The sequence below is a fragment of the Lutra lutra genome, chromosome 18, assembly GCF_902655055.1.
Source record: "Lutra lutra chromosome 18, mLutLut1.2, whole genome shotgun sequence".
NCBI classification, from domain to species: Eukaryota; Metazoa; Chordata; class Mammalia; order Carnivora; family Mustelidae; genus Lutra; species Lutra lutra.
In genome coordinates, this window is record NC_062295.1 from 36,937,917 (window position 1) to 36,961,593 (window position 23,677).

Below are 23,677 nucleotides of genomic sequence, written 5' to 3' on the forward strand. Positions count from 1 at the left end.
CTCCAGCTCTGGACTTTCTAGCTGGAGTTCCCATGGCATTCATCACAGTTTTAGGTATTTTATCTTCAGTGGTATGCATTTTCAAAGGGGATGGGGAAAAAGGATCAAACTACAGCTGGGATGAACTGAAGTCCTGTCGGACACATCTCTTGGCCCTGACACAGCGCTGACCTCCCGTGGCTGCTGGTGGAAGCCTCCGGAGGAAGAAGCAAGGACATCAGCAGCTTCTGCTCCACGCTCGTGCCCATGTGCTGAAGCTCGGGAGGAGGAGCGAGCAATGTGAATTCAGAAGAGCCGTCGTTGGATCTAAAGGCAAAGTCATGCCTCAGAGATGGCCGCGTAAATGCACCTGCACACGCTGTCCCCGAGCGGAGTTCCACAGCAGTGAACTTCTGAAGCAGACGCTGAGCTTCTCCAGCGGGTGTGCCCTTTCCTGGTTTGCGCGTAGGGGGAGGGTGGTCCCAGGGTTCCCGTGGCAGGTGCTCAGCGTCTACAAGCAAGGTGTGTCAATTCTGTCTCCGCCATCAGGCATTACCAAACAAGATGACACATAACTAGTCGTGGATTTACTCCGCGCTAGATGTCCACGCTATGAGAGTGGCGCGTTCGGGGCATTCTAACAGCCCCGCCACGGGGCTGCCCACCCTCCACTTCCCAGACGAATTCCTCCTGCGTCCCTGTGCTTCTCGCTGGCCTCGCCAGATGGGGGCTGGCAGTCACTACCTTTTGTAGCCAAAGCCCGGACAGCTCTGCTGAATTCTCTCCCCCAGCCCCACTCCGCAAGGAGTTAGCGGTGTCTAATCTCTCCTGTCCGAGCCCGCTGCATTCCAGCAGCTCCTTCCGTTCACCGGGGAGTCCCCCACGCGCTGCCCTCCGAAGAGAGGTGTCAGTGTGTGCTGGGAACGGCCGGTCACTCCGGGCGCTCCCACGTGTCTCCCACGCTGCGGGACGATGGCTTCGGTACACGCGGTGAGCTGTCCGAGGGGGCTTCTTCGAGTGCAGCGGCCACAGCGCTGTGTTGTTAGACGTGAGGAGTCCTGGGCCAGAGGATGTAAGCCGGTGCTGTTCCAGGTGACAGGTAAACACACAGGTAGCTCACAGACTGCACACGGAGGACAGGCGACGCTGACAGAAGATGGATGATGGACAGTTCTGCTAACTGTCAAGGACTTCTAGAGCCAGCGGGGCTCCCGCGGATCATGGATATTTGGCGCACTGGCTTTCCTGACGTGCGGTTGTAGTGTGCACTGAGAAGCCTTCTGCGTGAGGAATTTGTCATTAACCCGAGTTTTAGTTTCCTTATTTTATTTTATTTTACTTTACTTTTCAAATTTTAGTTTTTTTTTTTAAATTTCATGTATTTATTTGAGAGAGAGAGCGCACACGGAGGGAGAGGGAGAAGCAGACTCCCTGCCGAGCAGGAAGCCTGACACGGGATTTGATCCCAGGACCCTGGGACCATGACCCAAACCTAAAGCGGACCCCCAACTAACTGAGCCATCCAGACGCCCCTACTTTCCTTATTTTAAAAATGAAGATGGGGCACCTGGGTGGCTCAGTGGGTTAAAGCCTCTGCCTTCGGCTCAGGTCATGATCCCAGGGTCCTGGGATCAAGCCCCACATCGGGCTCTCTGCTTGGCAGGGAGCCTGCTTCCTCCTCTCTCTCTGCCTGCCTCTCTGCCTGCTTGTGATCTCTGTCTGTCAAATAAATAAATAAAATATTAAAAAAAAATGAAGATAAGATGCACTTCCTCATCATATGAAGGTGGGATACCGAGTCAGATGAGGATAATGAGCATGCTTTGAAAAATGTGAAAAGGCTTCCCTTCACCCAAGAGAAGGATGTCTGATATAAGAATTCAGTCTTCCAAACTGCATCCACATTTCTGCCCCTTCTTCTTCTTCTTTTTTTTTTTTTAAATTTTATTTATTTGAGAGAGAGCATGTGAAAGAGAGAGCTCATGACCAGGGGTAAGGTCAGAGGGAGAAGCAGACTCCCTGCTGAGCAGGGAGTGTGACATGGGGTTCGATCCCAGGACCCTGGGATCATGACCTGAGCTGAAGGCAGACGCTTCTTGATGGAGCCTCCTAGACACCCGCCTGCCAGTTCTATCAGGGAAGAGAAATGTGGTATTTTTCGTTCCGGCAAGGTAAGAGACAAGGGGTAGAGATGGAAATTTCTATTTTTTTAAAGCAGATTTTATTTATTTATTTGACAGACGGAGATCACAAGTAGGCAGAGAGGCAGACAGAAAGAGAAGCAGGCTCCCCACTGAGCAGAGAGCCCGATGTGGGGCTCGATTCCAGGACCCTGGGATCATGACCTGAACTGAAGGCAGAGGCTTTAACCCACTGAGCCACCCAGGCGCCCTGGTTTCTCCATATTCTTATATGTGTTTCCTCTTCTTCCAACTAAAAGATACCACTTACTATGCTTGATTTAAAAAAAATATTATTTATCTATCTTATAGATCTATTGAGAGAGGAGGGGAGTGGAGGAGCAGAGGGAGAGAGACCAGCCGATTGGGCAGAGCCCAGTTCGGGGTTCGATTCCGTGACCCTGAGATCATGACCTGAACCAAAACCAAGAGCCAGATGCTTAACCCACTGAACCAACCGGGAGCCCTGTGTTTGATTTTTTTAAATTAAAATATCTATACACATATTACATACATGTAATTACAAAATCAAATATCATCACAAGGCTTATATCAAAACCCAGTGCTCCTTTGTCCCAAGTTCTGTTCCTCACAGATAACCACGCGTCATGTTCCTATCATGGCAAGATGCACGTACAATTAACCATTGCAACCATATTTCAGCGCAGGCTCCGTGGCATTGAGCACAGTCACGCTGTTGTCCAACCTCTGCCACCGTCTGTCTCCAGAACACTTCCGTCTCCCCACACGGAGACTGTCCGGATTGCTCTGAGCTCCACCGCCTCCCCAGCTCCCGGCAACTACCATTCTGTTTTCCGTCTCTGGGAACCCGCGACTCCCGGGACCTCACAGAAGTGCAAACATACAGGATTCCTGTTTTGGGACCAGCTTATTTCATGAAGCATAATGTCAGGGTCCGTCCCTGTTGTAGCGGGTGCCCGAATGTCTCTGCTTTAAAGGCTGAATAATATTCCGTTTATGCGTAAATGTGTGGAAAAATGGAACATGCTGTTTATAAAACACCACATATAGAATGTACAGGGCACGTTTTGGCTCTCCATTCCTCTGTCCCTGAGCACTGGGGTTGTTTGTACCTTCTGTCTATTGGGAACAGTGGAAAACCACACCTGCCTCGGGTATGATGAGGTGTATCAGTCCCTGACTTCTCCTGCAGGTGCTGGAATGTCTGGGGGTACAGAATCAAAGCTGGGCTGCGAAGGTGCTGTGTTCCCTTCACCTGCCAGAAGGGGGAGCCCGTTTGCAGGGAGTGAGTGACTCCGGGAGACCCGCGTCAGTACACCTGTTGGCAAACCTAGGGAGGAACCGTGAGGGCCCCCGTGGACTGTCCCAGATCAAAGTAACCAGAGATGACGAATGAAGTTGTGGTAGAACCTGGAACCTCCGGGCCCCGAAACTGCTGACTCCTTTCTGATCACTCCCCTCAGGGAATCTTATACGTCCCGTCCCATCCCTGTAAATACTGCTTCGGAGCACTCCGCCCCAGACAGCCACGGCCACGGTCGGCTGGGGGGTTGGGGAAGGTGATGCTCTGGGGGCACCTTCCAGCAGCCCTGAAGCCTGACAACGGGCCTTGCAACATCCCTTCCAGGATGCGCCTACCACCGGGCCTGCATTGTCCCCTCCTCGGGAACCCCTCCGTGTCTCCCTCAGCGGTTGCTGTCCTCGCGGCCTGGGCCCGGGTCTCCTTCCTTCCTGCTCTGGGTATGTTGTTCCTGGCCGGGATCCCGCCAAAAAAGAGAAAGGAACCCCCAAGGTGACGTGTAGGAGCCGCAGGTCACACAGCAGGTTCCTGCGGCCAGCGTGAGGAGCACCACACCCCACGGAGGCGGGACTCGAGCGGTCTCTGCAGCAAGCTTCCTCGATGACCTGCCAGCGGCCTGTTCGTCATTCTGACAGTGCCAGCTGCTCCCTCCTCTGGGACTTCCCCATCCCTGCATCCCACCTGGCTCACAGTTCTGCAGCACGGTCTCAAATGTTCACCCACACAGACGTGCCCGTAAAACATGGCTTCTTTGTTTCCTACTCTGGGTCTGATTTTCCTTAGGAGGGCCCCACCTGGCTGGAATCAGGGGTGGGAGGGAGACTACCCCTTCGTCCAAGCAGCCTCTGCCACCCTGAATACCATCTTCTGGGTGCATGATTCAATCTACCAGTGTTCCTGCTCTCCCGAAGAGGCCTCTGTGGATAGAGGAGCGTCAGGGAGCACCCCTGGCCTCATACCTGCTGGTCTCCAGTTAGAGGGGCTGCTTTGCCCCGCGTGCATTCTCTGGCTGGTGTCCATTGGGGAGCTGTGCTCGCGATCCCACTCCCAGGTTCAGCTGGGATCTGAAGCTGATTCCTAGCTTGGCTCATCTACGGTCCGTTTTCTTGCCATAGTTCCAGGAAGCCTGGCCAGTGCCATTCCCAGCAGGGTTGCTCCTTGGTGGGGTTGGCGCTGAGACCCCCATCTCATGTCGGGGTCCCGTACTGTATTGCTTTGGTAAAACTTACATCAGGAACTTCTCCAAAACCAACTTCTCTCTGAACGCTGTATTTCCCAGACACACTCTAAGACAGAAAGCTCAACCCAGCAAAACATTTGCTTATCAAACAACTGTACTTATCAAAACTTCTCGATCCTTGCCTTACTGTGCCTGCCAAACCTCAGCTAACATGTGGAGAGCTTGCAGGATCCCACTGTGGGCTCCCTATTGAAAGATCCACTCGAAACCACTGAAGACGCATCGTGGGCTGGAGGGTGGCCCCAAAAGATATGTCCGCATTCTGATCCCTGTAATCTGTGCTTGTGGCCTTATTTGGGAAAAGGGTCTTTGCAGATGTAATCAAGGATCCTGAGATGAGGAGACCATCCTGGGTTATCTTGGTGGCATCTGAGTCCAGTGACCAGTGTCCTTCCAAGGAACACATAGACAGGAGGGGAGAAAGCGCTGCGGCTGTGGAGGCGGAGACCGGAGTGGGGTGGCTGCAGGTCCAGGAGCACTAGCAGCCACCAGGAGTGGAGGGACCAAGGGCGGGTTCTCCTCTAGAGTGCTTGGTGGGAGTGTGGGCCTACCGACATTTAATTTTGGACTTCTGGACCCCAGAACGGGGGCAGGAGAGATGTTTTTCTTTAAAGCTGCCCAGCATGTAGCGACTTGTTACAGCAGCCACAGGAAACGAATACAAGCCTCAGTATCAAGACCCTTTCTGTGTCGACCCCTGACCCCTGTCTGAGGCATCGGTGACTGCTGAGGAAGGGTGATGGCCGCACGCTGGGGATCTAACCTCAGCTTGCCTGGTCGGCACCTGTGCATGGGCGATCACTCTATTCCCTTATCTTGCACGCTTTGTCTTCGCCACCGAGTTACAGGGGCTCCCGAGACCCTGCACAGGAAACACCTACACGAGTGTGGAGAGGTCCCCGATTGAGAGAAAACCACCCGAGAATGCCCCTTCACATGCGGAGTCTCGCCCTGGGACCCGCCGCATTCCTCTGAGGCATGTCGGTCCAGAAAACTGACTGAACTGATTGGTCCGTTCACTGGTCGGACGTTTGCTGGATGTACTACGTTTGCTTACGCAACATTTTACCAAGACCTGTGGGAAACTGGAGTTGGTGCAGAAAAGTAGTTCATGGCATAGAGAGTGGAGAATACTTGAATAAAACAGATTAGGTGGGAAAGAGGATACAGATCCACAAGGAGCATCACGGGTACTCCGGGGCCCACTTCGGTCAGAATTACTGAAGCTTTGCCCTCTAAGAGCCGTCACCGCCGACAGAATTACAGCATGCTTAAAAACACAGGAAGTGAAGGAAACGCGCATTTAATAATGTGGGTATTTCAAGACCTGCTACTGTGTTGGGATTGGTAACGACCAGCGTGGCACCCACACGCCTGGGTTTCCCAGGACAGTCTGGCTTTCAAATGCTCACCTTCTGGTCGGATTCTGTGTTGTAATTGGAGCCCCAGGCTGTAGGAAAAACCCAGTTCCCTGGGAGAACGATTCTTTGGTCTTTTTCAGGAAATATCCAAGTGACACCAAGAGGAAGGTCACAGATTTTGGACTCCGACACTACACTACCTGTAGTGTCACTACCTTGGGCCAGTCACTCTACCTCTCCTGGAATCTGTTTCTGTATCTGTAGAATAAGGATGGTAGCTGGTAAGGGGTAAATGAGGTCTCGTGCTTAGGGATGACTGTGTGGAGAAGTGACCATGTTCCTCCTCTCTTAGTCCCTGAACATTGTCACTTGTAAGGTGATGACCTCCCCGGTGGCTCCCAGCCTGAGGGAAACTGGAATATCAAACCAAATCATGGAATTTCAAGTTTTAAAGAATTAGAGTCTAGATGGAAGGTAGAGAAATTTGGTATAAATATTGTGGAGTCAGCATCCCCAAACTTCATGTCACCCTGGAGGAAATAACATCTGAATGGGGGTGGGCAGGCAGTAGGAAAGAGAGCTGACGTTCAGATGCCGGGGAGCGTTCTGCAACCCACATCCTCCACCAGGTGGACAAGGAGGAGAGAATCTTCTGGAAAGTTCCAGGATCTGAGCTTGGAGGGGATGCCTGCCTTCCTTCCAGCTTCGGAGAAGTCCTCTTTAATTGGTTACACAGCAAGTGATAACCACTACACCCTCGCTCTCGGTTAGCGCTGGGTAACCGTGAACACTGTGCTTCCCATTTTTCACCCATAAAACGGAGACTTTAACACCAGTGCCCCACCCACATCCCCCTGGTCCTACCGGGGGTCCCCGCAGGTGAGTCTTATACTCTCACTCGAAGCTCCCTGTGTCCCCCACCTGAGTCCTCCCTCTTGAGCCACAGGAGGGCCCCGGGCCCAAGCACGTTAATGTCCCAGGAGAGACCCTCGGCCAGTATAGAAAGGGGGTGCTTGGTGAACACCCCAGCTTCGGGCTGTTGTGCGCAGCCTCTGCGAGAGTTCTCATGGCGAGAGCCTTCACATCCACACACCCAGTGGGGGATCCGTCCTCCTCCTCGGTCTCCTTCCCCACGTCCTGGCTATGCTGCTCGGTGTGACCACCGTGAGATAGAATCTTTGCACCCAAATCTTTGTCTCAGGCTTTGCTTTATGGATGACCCAACCTAAGACAGCGACAGTAACCTGCTCTCTGGGTCGCTGTCCTGACCCACTGAGGCGTCGTGGGTGAGGGTTAGCTCTTTCCTTCACGGACATTGGCCAGGGGTGCTTGGAGGCAAAGGTGCTCTGCCCCTGACACAGCCTGACTCAGGGCCGCTTCAGCCACAGGGGGCTTGGGCTTGTGGAGTCCCTTCCCCGCCCCTCGCTTCCCCCCTCCCTTTCTTCTTGATCACATCACGAGCTTTCTATTTCTTCTCATGGAAGAAACAATACGTAAACACAGAAGGTTCGAATCTGAATGCCACGTTGACGCGTAAACAGAATGAGCTCAGGGAAGGGTTACCCAGATAACTATAATCAGCGTTTTTCTTCGCTGAGTGCTCCCTCTCCTAAAGGAACAAACCGTGCCATTCCGATTTTAGGGAAGGCTTTGCAACCTCCGTAAAGGAGGTTATGAAAACACCTGGACGGTCGGGCCACATGGGGTGAGATTCCTTTGGGGGCGGTGGGTGTGGGGGTGGGCAGTGAACGAAGTAAGTTAAGCCGAAAGGCAGTTCAACGCGCCTCCTTTGGCCTAAACGGGCATCAGGCTTCCGTGGGTTCTAAGTTACTCAGAGTTGTGTCCCATGAAATTACCAGGAGCCCTGAATTAGCAAATTCTGGATTTTTTCCTGGGGAAGCACAAGGTCAAGCTCCTGAAGCCCCCGGTCTGATTTTCATCAGGCGGTCAACAGTTACTTTGTGCTATGTGTGCTGGTGTCTGCGGTCACCTTAGGGCGCACTGTTGGTTGGTTAACTTTGACCTCAAGACGATGGCATCGGGATGCAGGTCCGAACAAGGCTCACCTCACATACCCGCATTTTGTCCATAAGGCGCGTGGCAGTCTCCTGAGCTGGGAAACATGAGCCAGCACCTCAGTGCCACGCCTGAGGGCCGTTATAACAGCAAAATTCGCAACAGAAAGCACAAACATGTGAATTGGGTACATTGTTCAGTGTCCGTGAAAAGGGCACTTGCTTACAGAGGGAGCTTCCACGAGCAGGCAGAGCCTGGCCTTGTTCCGCCCTGTTCCACCTCAGCTGGAAACGTGTGCGCCGTGTGACCGTGAGGGCCGGGCCACGTCCCCTCTGCTGATTCACGCACCAATGTCCTAACTTTGAGCACCCCAGGAAGTGACTGTGTGGGAGACAGGCCTTTATGGAGGCGACTGAGGTAAACTGAGGTCACTGGGATGGGCCTCCATCCAGTCTGACTGGTGTCCTCAGGGGAGACTGGACGCAGGGAGACCGCTCTTGTGGGCAGAGGAAGGGCCATACAAGGACCGGTGGGAGGGTGGGTCTGCAAGGCGAGGAGGGGTTGACCCTGTGACATCCTGACCTCAGACTTGCAGCTTTAAGACTGCGAGGCAACACATGTCGGTTCTGTGGGCGCCCGTGTGCGGTGCTTGGTCCCAGTGACCCTGGAGGTCTGACAGGCACCCTGTGGTGTTGCTGGCCTGTGTGGGTTCCTGGGCGAGCCCAGAGGTGCTGTGGGCGCTGATAGGGGGTTTCAAGTCACTCTTAGCCAGCACACGGATCCCTGAATGCCGAGTCCATAAATGGGGAGGGTCAGCTGTGCTGCCACCAACTCCAGTGCCCGGAACATTCTGTGATGCCCCGATCAGGCATCCGGGCTTTGACGGAATCATAGCCCTTTGCAGAGAACAGGCCAGGATCTCAGAGGTGTGAGTGGGTAAAACGGGGCCTGAAGGAGAGAATTTCTCATCCAGAGCCTGGCTCGGAGTGTGCTCTGTGGGCTCTACTGTTTCTCAACGCAGTTATAGCTCAAATTCCTTCCACAAACATCACTTACTTTGTTTGAAGTCCCGAACACATTTTAGGGGGCCAGAGCACGACTGATGCTATAGGACAGCCTGAAGCCAAGGGGCACTGACCACCGTGACGGCCTGACCCGCAGCCACAGGGATGCACTCCTCTGTCGTTTCCCGGCAGGGGTCACTGATTTACACGGACACAAGTGCCCCCTTAACCAGCAACCTCTGATCACTGGCTGGATCTCAAGGGTGACCGGGAGGGGTGAGCACTACTCCTGATCCCCGAAAACACCGACCTTGTGACACTGCTCGACCTCGTGACACTGCTCGTGCGTTCGGCTGCTCTCATCATTTGCAGATTCTGTCTTTAGGAATTTGCCTTCCTGCTAAAATCTGCCCGCGACCCCCAGAGCCAAGCTCATGGTATGTCTGCACGCACTGGCAGACACGGACAGGGCAGGGGGACATGGGAGGGTCTCGGCTTCCACGTCCCCAGCAGGGGTCCGGCGGAGTCCCTCTCTGCTCTCCGCCACTGCCACTGCTCTTTCTGGGAGTTAGTCCTTCTGTGACAAATTCTAACTGGTTCTTGTTTCATGGATGTTAAATCACTTTAGATATATTAATATTGTTTCTTTCCGTTTGGCCTGTGGTTTCACACGAGTGCAAGCCTCCCTTCTACTTGTAATTCCTGTTTCGCCCCATTTCCTCTCGTTCACCCTGCACTTCCCGGGGGGGACTTCTGTCTCCGGGGCTGGTCTTGGCTCCCGTGGCTACTGCCCAGCCAGGGCCTCCTTCACGGCTCTTCCTGAGACGTGTGGCCACGGTCAGTCGTATGTCTTACTATTTGCCAAGACATTCCCAACCACCAGAGAAGACAACGTGGTGACAGCGGAGCATAGCGAGGGGACTGGGGCAGGCCTGAGGACGCCGCTGAACCCCTAGACCGGGATGAGCTGTACCCCTGGATTTTTGTGAGAAGCCAGCTTGACTCGAACCATCCGGCCGCTGCACCAAAAGCTTCCAGTGACTCAGGCACGAGCCGCTCTTTGTCCTGGCTGTCACTGCCGTCACTGCCTGGGGCTCCAGGTGACAGACCCTCACTCCCACCATAGGCAGACTCCTGGCCGTGGGTCCGGAGTCAAAGCAGCCACCAAAGGCTCGTGGCCCCCATCCTCGCCACAGCCTGCCCAGCGCAGCCCCCTGGAGCTGCGGCTTGGCGGTGACTTCCTGGATTTCCCCCGAGGAGCCTTGTGCCCGCTTTGTGTTTTGGTGGGACCACCGAGTGACTTTTCTTTGCTCTCCCAGCAGCTCCCTCCCTCTGTTCATCTCCCCAGCTGACCCCCAAGCACGCAAGGTCCAGCGCCTGTAATAAACCTCTATCCCATCCCACTCAGGGCGGCTCTGCCGAACCCCAAAAGACACACCAAGAAGAAAACGTGAAATGGTTAAAATTCCCCAGGTGGCTGCTGTGACTTGGAGTGGCTGGAAGCCCTTGCCTCTGAGCCCTGCCCCCGGCCCCGTGGGGCCCGTCAGGAGCCGCTGCTGTGAGCGAGACAGGGGAGTGGGAGTCTGGCCCCGAGGGCAGAAGCTCACATTTTAGACAACGGACATGTTGTCATTTCTTTTTTTCCTGCTTGGGAGAGCTCAGGCCACTTATGAGATCTTCACCCTTCTGGGCTTTTTTTTTTCTTTCCAATTCTTGGTTGACTTTCAGATCCTGTCCGTCTGGGTGATGCTGTTTCTGAGATCCTGGGTCTGTCTCCAGCAGCCAGAGCCTAGCGAGCGGGCCTCATGGGGAGGTTCCAGCATTTGAGGTTGTGATTTCATTTCTGGTACGGACTTCAGGTCAAACGTTTCTTCCACCGCCTCGAAGTCTCTCCGTAATCATTTCCAGGTTTTCCTGCAGGGACTGTGGCGGCGAAGGATGCTCTGGTTGCAATGGGGGGCAGGGTGGTGTGACACCGCCCCCCCCCCCCATTTTAACTCCATTCCCAGTAATCTTTCCCCCAACATCCCAGGCTCCAGTCCGACTGAACGGTGGCAGATTCATGGAGGCCACACACGCTTCCTTTCTGCTTGAAAGGCCCTCTCCTTCCTGACCTGCCTGTGGGCTCTTAGTCTGAGTCACTGCGCTGGGAAGGGCTCTCTAGTCTCCCAGCAGGAGCGGAGCTCTCCACCCCGTCTCTGGGTCTCTGTGGCTCCTACATCTGGAATAGCATCTACCCGCGTTGTGCATCTGGGACCAAGTCTTCTCCCTCATTCGACTGTGAGCTTCTCAAACATTGGGAACTTCGTTTATTAAACTTTTACAATCCGCACCCCGAGTTTGGGAAGACTATACGTGTGCATTGGTCAGCTACGGTCACAATCACGTTGCATAACCAATCGCCCCCAAACCCACTGGCATTGAGTAACGAGCATTTATTTCTGGCCCACGTGTCTGCTGGTTGGCTGGGACTAGATCCAGTCTAGTTCTGGCTCTGCTTGGTTCCCAGCAGGCGCTCAGTTCGGGTCTGCTCTGGGTGTCTCTCATTCTGCAGGAACCCCTGAGGCACGTTCTTCACACGGGGATGGCCTAAGGGTAAGAGGGCAAGTCCGACTGGACAAGCATATTTTGAGCCTTTGTAACTCACTGCATTGGCCAAGACATGACGTACAACCAAGCCCTGTGTCATGTTGTGGGGAGACCCTCTGCCTGCCACGGAGCCATGACAAGGACGTGCCTACACGACTACATGGGAGTAAAGAATTCACACTTGTGGTTTGGTCTAACCCAGGGCACTTAAAACATCTGTTGCATCAACAAGGAAGGAATATTCAAGACATTCAGGAAGATTCCTCAAGGTTGCATAGAATTTAGCAACTGTAAATTCATGCACGTGTGAGACCAGACTTTGGAAAGCTGCTTCCTCCGCGTCCATTTTCTCTTTCTTTCTTTCTTTCTTTTTTTTTTTTTAAAGGATTTAGTTTATTTACTTGACAGAGAGAGATCACAAGTAGGCAGAGAGGCAGGCAGAGAGAGAGGAGGAAGCAGGCTCCCCTGCAGAGCAGAGAGCCCGATGTGGGGCTCGATCCCAGGACCCTGGGATCATGACCTTAGCCGAAGGCAGAGGCTTTAACCCATTGAGCCACCCAGGCGCCCCAGTCATGTCCATTTCTAAAGGAGCACTGATGGTCTCTCAGCATCAGCTGGAGGCTCCGCATCGTGAACTGACGACAGCCCAGCGTCGTGAAGCCACACAACACAGCGTCATCTGGGTAACCCCACGTCCAGCCCTCCTGTTCCCTCTACTGACATTCTCGCATGCATGAAACGGGAGCAAAAGACTGAAACCATGTTAAATTTTTGGAGACCATCTTAGTTTAGCAGACCATCTCTGCAAGATGGGTTTTGGCATATGTACGGCCCTTTTAATAAAAGCTTACTAAAGAACAAATATTTTGGCTCCTTACTGTTCTTTTCTTAATGTTTGTTCTTTTGATTATTTGCGAAATTCTATTAAAGAAAACCGAGGGAGATGGGCCCTTTCCAGCTCTCAGCCCACTGACGTTAATCCTAGGGATTTTTATGCAGTGAAATTTGTTTTTCAGGTTCATTTTTGTCGCATTGGTGCAGAATTTTCCTTCATAATTTGTAGAGGGCCAGAGGTCAGGCATCATATGCATAAATATTTATTTCCTCAACAGTTAATTCTTACTCCAAAAATGACTTTGGAAAGTTGAGGGAATAAATTTTCATTATGTAGCAGAAAATGTTGAATAATTTAATCGGCGTTTTCAAAGACCTGCCTACAAAACAAAGGTAAGGCACATAGAGGGAGAGATGTTGGCCTAGTTCATGTGGGGAAGTCTGCCCGGTCCTGAGGGTCGGAGGGGGACAGGGAGGGACAGAGGAATCACATCAGGGAGTGACTCAAAAAACCATCAAACCTACTACTGATCTGATTCCCCATCACCTGAAGGCGGAGAGAAGTAAGGTGCGGCCATATGACTAATTGCCAGGGCTGGGAGGTCCTGCCCACCTGTAAGTCTTGTGTATTTATTCTAGAAGGCACTGCTCCAATACTTAGGGAAGGAGATGAGGTTTGGCTGGGAAATGTCTCATTATCATCATTTCTATAAAAACCACATGAGCTGTTTTGGACAATCTCTCTCTCTGTCGTGGCACAGTTGCCCCACAAGGTTTTATAAAACACATCGTTTGGGTGGGCGTTCTCGACAAAAGATACCCAGCTCGGGCACTGTTGGCCTTCCTTGTGCGGCTGCCCTGTGCACAGCAGGGTGTGGAGTGGTGTCCCCAGCTCTGACCACCTGACCTCAGGAGTTCTGCTCCCCTGGGTGATAACCAAGAATGTCTCCAGTCATTGCCAAGTTTCTCCTTGGGAGCGGGGGCAGGACAGTCTCTGCTTGAGAACCACTGCTGTAGCCCCATCGAAAAACCATTATGTGGCTGGTAATTGGGTACATGCAAACTAAAACAGGAATTAAATACTATTTGCCTCATGAGGTTTGCAAGCACATCAAGTTGGATAATGCAGAATGTCGGGAAAAGTGCAGGGAAACAGGTTGTTCCTAGCAGGAGTGCTGGAACAGGTGTGGGGGTGGGTGTGCAATTGGTAGTTTCTATTAAAATTATAAATGCGATATGCCACGATGGGAGACTTCCTTCCAGTATCGACCCAGAAGAAACAGCCACACTTCAGATGAGGAAGCATTTAAACAACATTCATTGCAAAATTACTTGCTATAGTGAAAAATGGAAAGTCTACGTGTCCGTCCACAGATCAGCAGCTAATTACACTGCTGTGACTGGTGGTACGGACTATTTTGCAGCAGCCAAAAATAATTAGGTGCCTCTGTGTGTACTAACATGATGGAACATCGAGACGCAGCATTAAAAAATGAAGTTACCAAGTTACCAAAGTTACTTGGTTACCAAATGAAAGATACAGGATAATTTCTTCTACATTCCACTCACTCTCTCACACACAAACACCCCATTTTCCTCACCTGCGCTTTTGTGTCTGTAAACAGGAAAACGTAGAGAAAGATGTGGGAACACTGGGAGTGGGAGGGCCACCAGGACTGCCAACTCCTTTTCCTTCGGGATTGGTGAGGGCTTTCGGTGGTGAGTCTAGAAGGAGAAGGATGGGAGTGGGGGGTGAGTTGAGCGGGAAGTGAGGGCTTTGAGAGCCTGCCTTTCAGAGCCGTGCCTGCTGCTAGAGAAGCAGAAGGAGAGGGGTCCTGGGGTGAGCAGGGGGAAGCGTTTGAGGAGACAGTGCAGGGCAACGTTTGATCAAAAGGAGGGCATCAGACACGTGTGTGCATGGCAGCATTATTCACAACAGCCCAACGGTGGAAACAACCCGGGTGTCCCCTGAGAGGTGAAATGAGTAAACAAAATGGAATCCATTCAGTGGATACTATTCAGCCATCAAAAGGAAGAAACATGACACCTGCTATGATGTGGATGAACCTTGGAAACACAGCGCTCAGGGACTGGAGCCTGGCACCAGAGGCCACACGTCCCGGGATTCCGTTTATATGAAATGTCCGGGGTAGGCAAGTCTACAGGGGCAGAAAGCTGGCCGGTGGCTGCTGGGCGTGGGTGGGGTGGGGAGTAACTGCTGATGGGGATGGGGTGACAGGAAAGTTCTAGAACTAGATAGAGCTGTGGCTGCACAACGTTGCAGAGGTGCTAAATGTCAGAGCTGCTGACTTTAACACGATTGATTTTGTTTTTTGTTTTTGTTTTTTTTAAAGATTTTATTTATTTCACAGGGGTCACACGTAGGCAGAGAGGCAGGCAGAGGGAGAGGGGGGAAGCAGGCTCCCCGCTGAGCAGAGAGCCCGATCCAGGACCCTGGGATCATGACCTGAGGCGAAGGCAGAGGCTTAACCCACTGAGCCACCCAGGTGCCCCCAAACGATTAATTATGTTACGTGAATTTCACCTCAAGAAAAAAAATAGATATATAGATATTTTGAAGTAGGAGCATCTTACTCTGAGAACTAATGAGGGAAGAGGCCAAGCGACTCTTCCGTGACACCAGAGCTCAGGGTGAACCTTTTGCGGAGTTTGTGTTTGTCGCCGAGGACATGGGGGAAACGTTCACTCTGTTAATTAGCGTAAGGCAAAATATTTGGATTCCTGACAAAACACTGAGGAAATAACTCAACTTTGCCAAATGCTTGTTTCAAAAACATGGAGAAGGCGGTGCCCCGGCCCTGCCTGGAGCGGAACCAGTTAGTCGTGAACACAGATAGCTGTGTGATGAGCAGAGTGCCCAAGGGTGCTTCCCGTTTAGGAGAAACAGAGAGAAGGGAATTCTCAACTCCAACTCAACTCCAGCTCAAAGAGAAGGAAATTTCCGAGGTGGGTATTTGGTTTTGCCGGGGGTGGGGGCTCAGCAGGGGTGAGGCTGACCCCTTTAAGGGTAGACAGAGCACCCAGTTTGAGCAGGGGGAGGCGGCGGAAGGAAGTTTCCCTCCAGTGGGACAGGCCTAAGGGAAAGGCTCTCGGTGGTCCTGCACGTCCTTCTGCGAGGCTCCTCTCACCCGCTCCTTCGTCTGCTCCCCGACTGTTCCCCATCTCCCTTCAAACCCCCAACCCAGAGCCCACCCCACTCCCACCCTTGTTTTAAGAAAATGACTTTGTGCCCTTTGCTGCTGGGGAGTGGAGGCCACCAGACTGAAGTTTCTCTGACTTCCCAATCTGTGTCCCCATGTCTCTCTTCCTTCCACCTGCTATGCAGGGGTGGGGTGGGGAGCCACCCCCAGGTAGGCCTGGGCCCTCCCCCCAAGCCTGTGCTTCCCATCGCCCCCCGGCGGGCACACGTGTTACTACAGATGAGCCAACATGGTTACGTGATTAGTAACTCAAGCCCACAGTGTACGTTAGGGTTCTCGCGGGGTGTCGTTCATCCTGTGCGTTTCCGCCAACGCATAATGACACGTACCCGCCACCACTGTATTGCATGGAATAATTTTTCTGCCCTAAAGATCCTCTGGGCTCAGCGGCTTTATCCTGCTCTCCCCTTCAGCCCTCGCCATCATGGACAGTGTACCGTCTCCTTAGTCCCGCCTTTTCTAAACGCCGTGTCGCTGGAGTCACACAGCGAGCGGCCTGTGCAGGCTGGCGTCTCCTGCTCAGCGACATGCATTTAAGGTTCTTCCACGTCTTTTCAGGGCCTGATGGCTCATTTCTTCTCACTGCTGGGTAACAGTGCACTGTCTGGGTGGGGCACATCTGTGTGTGCGTCACCTCCTGGAGGGCGTCTTGCTTGCTGGAACACCGCTGCTGTGCACACCTGCCGTGGGGGTTTGTCCCGTTGGACCTCCACATGGGCCGGCGCCGATGGCTCGGGTCCTTCTCCACTCCCCTCCCTCTTTGTCTCTCTGCCTTTCTTCCCTCATCCCCAGCTCACTGCTCAGCTTGGCCCCGTCCTGTGGCCTTTCATGCTTCAGCATTGCGGTTCTCAGATCGTGGTCCCCAGAGCAGCGGCAGCTGAGAACCCACCAGAAATGCAAAGAACCCCTTGAATCAGACAGTGGGCCGGGCCCGGGCTACTGAGTTTGCTCGCTCTCCCAGTGGATGCTGGTGGGTGTCCAGGTGAAAGGGCCACCACACTCCTAGACAGACCGCTCCGGGCTGTCCCGGCACAGCCAGGCTTCAATCCACCCAAAGACAAGGTGACATCTTCACGCCCCCTGGAGCAGACGGAATCAAACAGTCAGATGGTCACAAGGGTCAGCGAAGGGTGTGGAGAACCTGGAAGCCTCGGGCGCTGCTGTTTGGGAAACTGGTCGGGGGCTTCCCAAACAGTGAAACCGAGCTGGGGCCCGACTCAGCCCCACGAGAGGGGCAAACGTGCCCACACGTACACGCGCACGGCCCTGCTCGGCACACCATCCACCACGGCCGGACGGCGGAGTGCCACCCAGCCACGAGGGCTGGAGCAGTGACCCGTGCTGCAGCGTGGCCGGACGTGGACAACGTGAGGTTCGGCCGGAGAAGCCAGGCACCAGGCAGCACGTGCCGCGGGGAGAGTCCACGGGGCTGTGGGTGACGGGGTGATGGCCGCACCCATCTGTGACTACACGAAGAGCCACGGGCACGGTACCCTCGCAGAAGACCAGCTGCAGCTCAGGGGGGCTGTTCAGAAGCAAACTCTCGAGGGTTTCCGCGTGGCTTTTAGTTAGCAGGCTGGACCCCACTCTGTTCGCCCGCCTGCTCCTGCGGCCACACGTCCTGGGCCCCACTGCCTCCCTCCTGGGGTCCCGCGTCTTTCCTGGGCTGTGCCTGTCACAGTCTGTGAAGTGTCTCTGCTTTTGTTTCACTGGCGCCCGGTTCTCTCCCGGGACCCTAAGCTCCACGGAGCCGGGCACCAGCTCTCAGCTCTATGGCACCGAGCACAGTGCCCGGCACCGCAGAGAAGGTGCCAGAAAAACACTAACCATATTAACTAATATTAATGGAAATGCTAATTTGCTTCCCCACACCTGGCGGGAATGCATCACTATTCTCCAAATGTGTGTAAGAATCATGATAACTGCTTTCCTCTTTCTTAGCTGAGAATAAATTTCTTATAATTACCCATCTTTTGAGTTTGAAATAAGTATGGAGGAGACAGAGTCATTGATTGTATTAGGCTAAGTGGCCCATACTCCAAGCTGACCTCTTCGTCCCTAGATTCCTGATGCTGGAGGAGGGGAAGGCTGGGTGTTTAAGCTGAGCATGTTAGAGACACCCAAGCTAGAACCTGGAAGTACCCCCTTCGTTAGCCCATCTGAAAGGCGGGTTCTGCTGGGATCTTGATGGGAACTTGTTAGACTTAATCACTCATGTCAGTCTTAGGTTTCAAGATAGTTATTATTTCCTGAGAGTCTGTTACAAGAAAGTCACCGAAATGAGGGATTGCTGTCAGGGCAACAGATTTTCCAAGGATAAAGTCAAACGACACTCAGCAAACATATTCTCTGATGGAGCCCGGCTTCTGTCCAACCACCGGCCCGTATCAGTCTGCATGGGGGGCCGTAACAAAGCCCCACACACTGGGGGGCTTCGACAACATACACTCATGCTCATAGTTCTGGGGTCTGAAAGCCCAATATCAGGGTGTCGGTAGGGTCGGTGTCTCCTGGGGCCTCTCTCCTTGGCGTGAAGACGGCCATCTTTTGCGTCCCATGTGGTCATCCCTCTGTGCGTGTCTGTGTCCTCATCTCCTCTTATGCGGAACCCAGTCCCACTACAATAACCTAACCGTAACTTAATTACCTCACAAGAGACCCTATCTCCAAATGCAAGCACATTCTGAGGTGCTGGAGGTTAGGATTTCAACATTTGAATTTGGGGGAGGGATGCAATTCAGCCCCTCCCACCATCTATGTAAGTAACCAATGGACAAGGTCAGAGAGGACCCAGGCATATATCTAACCCTGTCCAGAGTAGTAAAGGCAGGATTAGATATTCTTTGAGTGATACTTGGATCCAAAGTAGAGAAAACATGCCATTACTCACGGGACACACACTTTTATCAGTTAGGACATGTTTACTTATTATCTTGATTAATTTGAGAGCAGCCTCCACAATTTTGGTAAATGTGACAACACTGTCACTGGTGGGTTCATTGCTACTATGAACAAAGGCCGTTTCTCGTCTGATGGCAGGGCTGGATGCAGCACTTTTCTCTCTGGCCAACTTCTCATGCCTTTGGAGACAATTCCTCCCACCTCATTTCTCAGCCCACTGGCTGGTGAGAGTTTTCAAGCTGTGCAGATTTGTTAAGAGGTATTTTTAGGCAAAGGAGCCTGTGGACCTTCCCTGGGTCTTTTCTCACCAAGGGTCCCCGACGGTGCATCCTTTAGCTAGGGGCTGGGCTGAACTATCCTACTGAACATCTCTGCTAGCTTTAGAAAAACAAAAAATACTCTGCCTTTATGGTTTTCCTTAGCAGAAGACCTAGAGAAAATCCCATTTGTCCCATTCAGTGTGCTTCTGCAGCCACTAGCATTTGCCAAGCATGATGTAAGGTGCTCCTCTGGCCGGACCCCTGTGCTTGTCTTTGATTCGGGATCAAATCTCTCCATTCGGCAGTGAAAATTTTCTAGATGTTTCTCAAAGTGTGGTCCAAAGATTTCTTTTGGTCAACTGGGACGCTTGTTAAAAATGCAGATTAGAGGGGCGCTTGAGTGGCTCCGTGGGTTAAAGCCTCTGCCTTCAGATCAGGTCATGATCCCAGGGTCCTGGGATCGAGCTCTGCATCCGGCTCTCTGCTCAGTGGGGAGCCTGATTCCTCCTTTCACTCTCTCTCTCTGCCTGCTTGTGATCTCTGTCTGTCAAATAAATAAATAAATAAAAATCTTAAAAAAATGCAGATTAGAATTCTCTTATGAACATATCTGTGAAACTCAATTTCCTCCATGGTCCAATAAAAAAAAAAGACTAGTAAAAAATGTAAACTTCATTTTCAGCTGCTGGAAACATATGGAGACACGCTGAGGACAGATCTGAGTGCGGGCAGCCCAGATGCCACAAAGCTCGGAGCAGAACAGCAGAAGCACGTTTCCGGAGCACTGGAGACACAGCCTGATGGGCAGATCCTCTCGTCGGTGGCTCTGATGAGCGCAGGAAGAAGAAAGGTGGACAGATGCCCCCAGTGGAACCACTCAGGTCTAGAGACATCTGCACAAAGAATCATGGAGATGTGTCATGTTCCAGGAAGCAATCTGTCCCTGCGGCAGTTCCTGAGACAGACCAGGCGCCGAGAGTGTGCGGGCTATGATGCTGCGGGGGCCTCCCTACCTTAACTCGTTCAGTAATAATATGCATACACATCTAACGTATACATAAACTGTATGTATGTGTGTATATATATACATGTACGGCAAGAAAAGAGAGAAACATAACAGCAAACATTTACAGACAAAGACTACTCAAGACATTTCGCATGTGTATTAGTTTCCTATTGCTGCTATAAAAGATTGTCACTAAATTAGTGGTTTTCAAGAACACAAATTTATTATCTTATAGTTCTGGAGGTCAGACGTCTGAGATGGGAGTCAGTGGGCTGCGTTCTTTCAGGAGGCCCAGGGGGAGGGCTGTTTTCTTGTCTTTTCCAGCTTCTGGTGGAATCCACATTTCTTGGCCCATGCCCTCTTCCTCCAGCGGTCAAGCCAGCAATGGCCAGTGGAGTTTTTTGTCGTATTTTATCACTTTGATTTCTCCCTCCACATTTAAGGGGGTCTGCGATTGCATTAAGCCCATCTGATGAGCGACCTTAACTCCACCTGCAACATTTATTCCCCTTTGCTACACAACACAGTGTAGTCACAGAGTCCATGAGTCAGGATGTGGATATCTTGGCGCGAGGTGGTGGGGGAGGACGACATTATCCGGCCTACGACACCGCAGCATACAGACAAAAACTGTATCTGCAAACAAACATCTCACTGTGGGTTTTTAAAACTTAAGGAAACAATCTCAAATTGAGGAGATGGAAAACAAAATGTCCAAAATATCAGGTGAGAGAGAGGGAAGGTAAAGAGAAAGTTGACAGAACTCAGGAAAAAGAAAGAAGAAAGAAAACCATCTCAGGAAGGCAGAGGGGGTTGGAGGAACAAAAGGGATACCATCAAAGCTAGAACCAATATAAAATAGCAAAGTGGAAGCCTCCTTCTCAAGTAGAGGACAGAAACAAAAAGAAAAAAAATCTAGAAGAGACAATTTTAAAATGGTGTACAGAGAGGGTGATTCAGAAGCCGTGGGAGAAGAAAGCACCTATGGAACTAGAGTCCCCGAAGAAGGAAACCAGAAGGGCAGAGAAGAAATATTTCAAGATACAACTCAAGAAAACACCTTCGAAATGAAACAAGGCTTGAGCCTGTGTGATGAAGGAGCACAACATGGTACCTGCAGTTCATGCTAGAATGTTCCTGGCCGGTCACTAAACTTCCAACATAAAGAAAAGCCTCCTTTGGGCGGTCATGCACGAAAAGGAAGACATGGGGAAGAGATCTCAGATGTGTTTATAGTAACACTTAAAAAGAGAGAGAGGAAAAGAACAGAGAAATGCTTATAACATCCTCATGAAAAGAGGATGTCATGATTTCACCTCCCTCCAAACTGTCCATAAAGTAGCAAACCTACCCACAGAAATACCTCTGACCTGAAAGAGCTATGAACACGTCATTCTACGAGTCCTTCTTGGGGCAATTCCTAGAGGATCTACCCTAACCATGCAGCATACACCCAGAAAAAGGAGGAAATGTTTCAAATTCTTTTTATGAAAAGAGCATGACCTTGACATTCACACCTGCCAGACTGCAGCGGGAGCAGACACGGTAATGGTAACAATAATCTCTCACTCACGAACGCAGATGAAAAAATTCGAAATAAAATACATCTACGGCAAGATTCCATTCTTTTTTATGGCTGAGTAATGTTAATTATACTTCAATAAAAATATATTAATGAACTAACCCAGCAACATTTTCAAATCTGTCATGACCAAGTATGCAATTATGTGAGGAATATACGAACAATTCAATTTGAGGAAATCTAATAAAATAATATAATTCAAAGGAAATGAAAAGATCATCTTTGTTTTAGGCTAAGAAGGCATTTGAAAAATTTCAATGTGCATCCTCCCTCCTCCGTCATGGATGCGTAATAAAACATTTATCCCAGCTCAAAATCCAGCATCATTCCTAAAGGCAGCCCCCTAGAAGGGCTTTCACTACAAGCAGGAATGTGGTAAGGATGCTCGCTTTCACTATTATTAGTGAACATTGCACTGGAGATTCTAACCTATGCGAGTAGACAAGAGACACCACCTAGAGTCTTGCCGGAGGGATGAAACGGGGGCCTGACCAAGCCTCCGGATCCAGGGGCCACTTTGCAGGAAACACAGAGACCAGAGGGTCACGCTGAATTGCACTGTGGGGTTGCGATCAACCAAAAATACCCCAGAACTTTCCACAGGTGAACTGCAAGGAAAAAAAAAAGGGATGGAAGGGTAATTGTGAAATTAAATGAGACTTAAGAGATGTCGCACGATTTTTAAAAAGTGGGGAAGACTGAATGATAGTGTCCTACGGATGTGCACTGAGTGACTAATTTATTCAGAAAAGCAAGGAGGTTGGGCGCCTGGGTGGTTCAGTGGGTTAAGCCTCTGCTTCAGCCCAGGTCATGATCTCAGGGTCCTGGGATCGAGCCCCGCATCAGGTTCTCTGCTCAGCCAGAGCCTGCTTCCTCCTCTCTCTCCGCCTGCCTCTCTGCCTGCCTGTGATCTCTCTCTGTAAAATAAAGAAATTTAAAAAAAAAAAAAAAAAAAAAAGAAAAACAAGGAGGCAATGACCCAAGGGCTCAGGAGAGTGGTCACTCTGTGAAGGGGGAGAAGTGGCAACGGGACAGATGGGGATGGTTTCCAAGGCTTCTTGTCCTTCCTGGGTGTTGTTTATGAGGGTGTTTGCCTTAAAATCACTCATTAAGCTATCCATCTCTTTTGTGTGCTTTTCTGTGCCCATGCATAGAATTTTATTTTCCAATAAAAAGGTTTTTAAAAATGCCTAACTCTGCATGGCTATAAACCACCATAAAAATCGAAAGTCAAAAAGCAAACTGCAACACCGTGTTGGCAGTTTCCATCGGAGGCAAAGCGTCGGCGAGTTCCTTCACATTAATAAGGAAAACCAACAGCAGGTTATTACCAACTGACAAAAACCAGGAACGAAGGGCTCGAATATATACAAAAGCGCCTCCGCTCCCACCTGCGGGGGCACCCGTGGTGATGCTTCCCCTCTTTTCTGGACCGCATGCCCTTGAGGTCATGTGACTGGCTCTGGCCAATGGCATGCAGCAGAAGTGAGACATGTCCCTTGCAGGTGGAGGCATTAAATGCATGTAGAAGAGGCTCTGGTCCTCTCCCTTGCTGCCAAAACGGTCCTGGGAGCACAGTTACGACAGGGGAGCAGAAATGAGCTGTTACGGGGCGAGCAGCTGTGGGGACATCACTGAGCCTCACTGGGGACTTCATGGGAGCAAGACACAAACCCCTCCTGTTCAAAGCCACTGAAATCCAGGAAGCTGTTGCCTGGTATCACCTAGCCTTTCTGAGTGTTACGGATGTCCTCAGTGTGCCCTGTGACAATTATTATCTCGGTCCAGACTAGGCAGAAAAATGCTGCTGTTGCCAGCGGTAAGTCATCAACTGCATCTACAAAGCGGGGAGGCTTCGAAAATGCAGCTGATAAGATGAAAAAAATGACAACCATTTTCGTAAAGCGGGATATCTTCATATTTCAAAATGCTACGGCACAGACAATAAGTTTTGATGACCCCACAATTTCATTTATTTTGTGATCTCAACAAATGCACTCTATTATCAAAGAAATAGCCGACACTTCTTTATTTCACTTATTTATTCAACAAATATTTATTGAGCGCCTACTCGGAGTCTGGCACTTAGCTGGGTGATATATCAGGGAATAAAGGAAGTAAAAATGCCTGCTGGCCTATAGTTTACATTCTAGTGGGGAGACATGGACAATAAACACACATGGTACATAAATACGGGGCACAGCATGACAGAAGGCGTTGAG

At 51.2% G+C, this 23,677-nt stretch overlaps 1 long non-coding RNA gene across 1 annotated transcript in view; it reads right to left on the reverse strand.

Moving 5' to 3' along the window:
• Window positions 1-23,677, reverse strand: part of LOC125090149 (uncharacterized) — a 32,638-nt gene that overhangs the window by 3,567 nt on the left and 5,394 nt on the right. The window contains exon 3 of the long non-coding RNA XR_007124219.1: window positions 14,087-14,210. This is a non-coding gene — a long non-coding RNA (uncharacterized LOC125090149). The remainder of the gene's footprint in view (window positions 1-14,086; window positions 14,211-23,677) is intronic.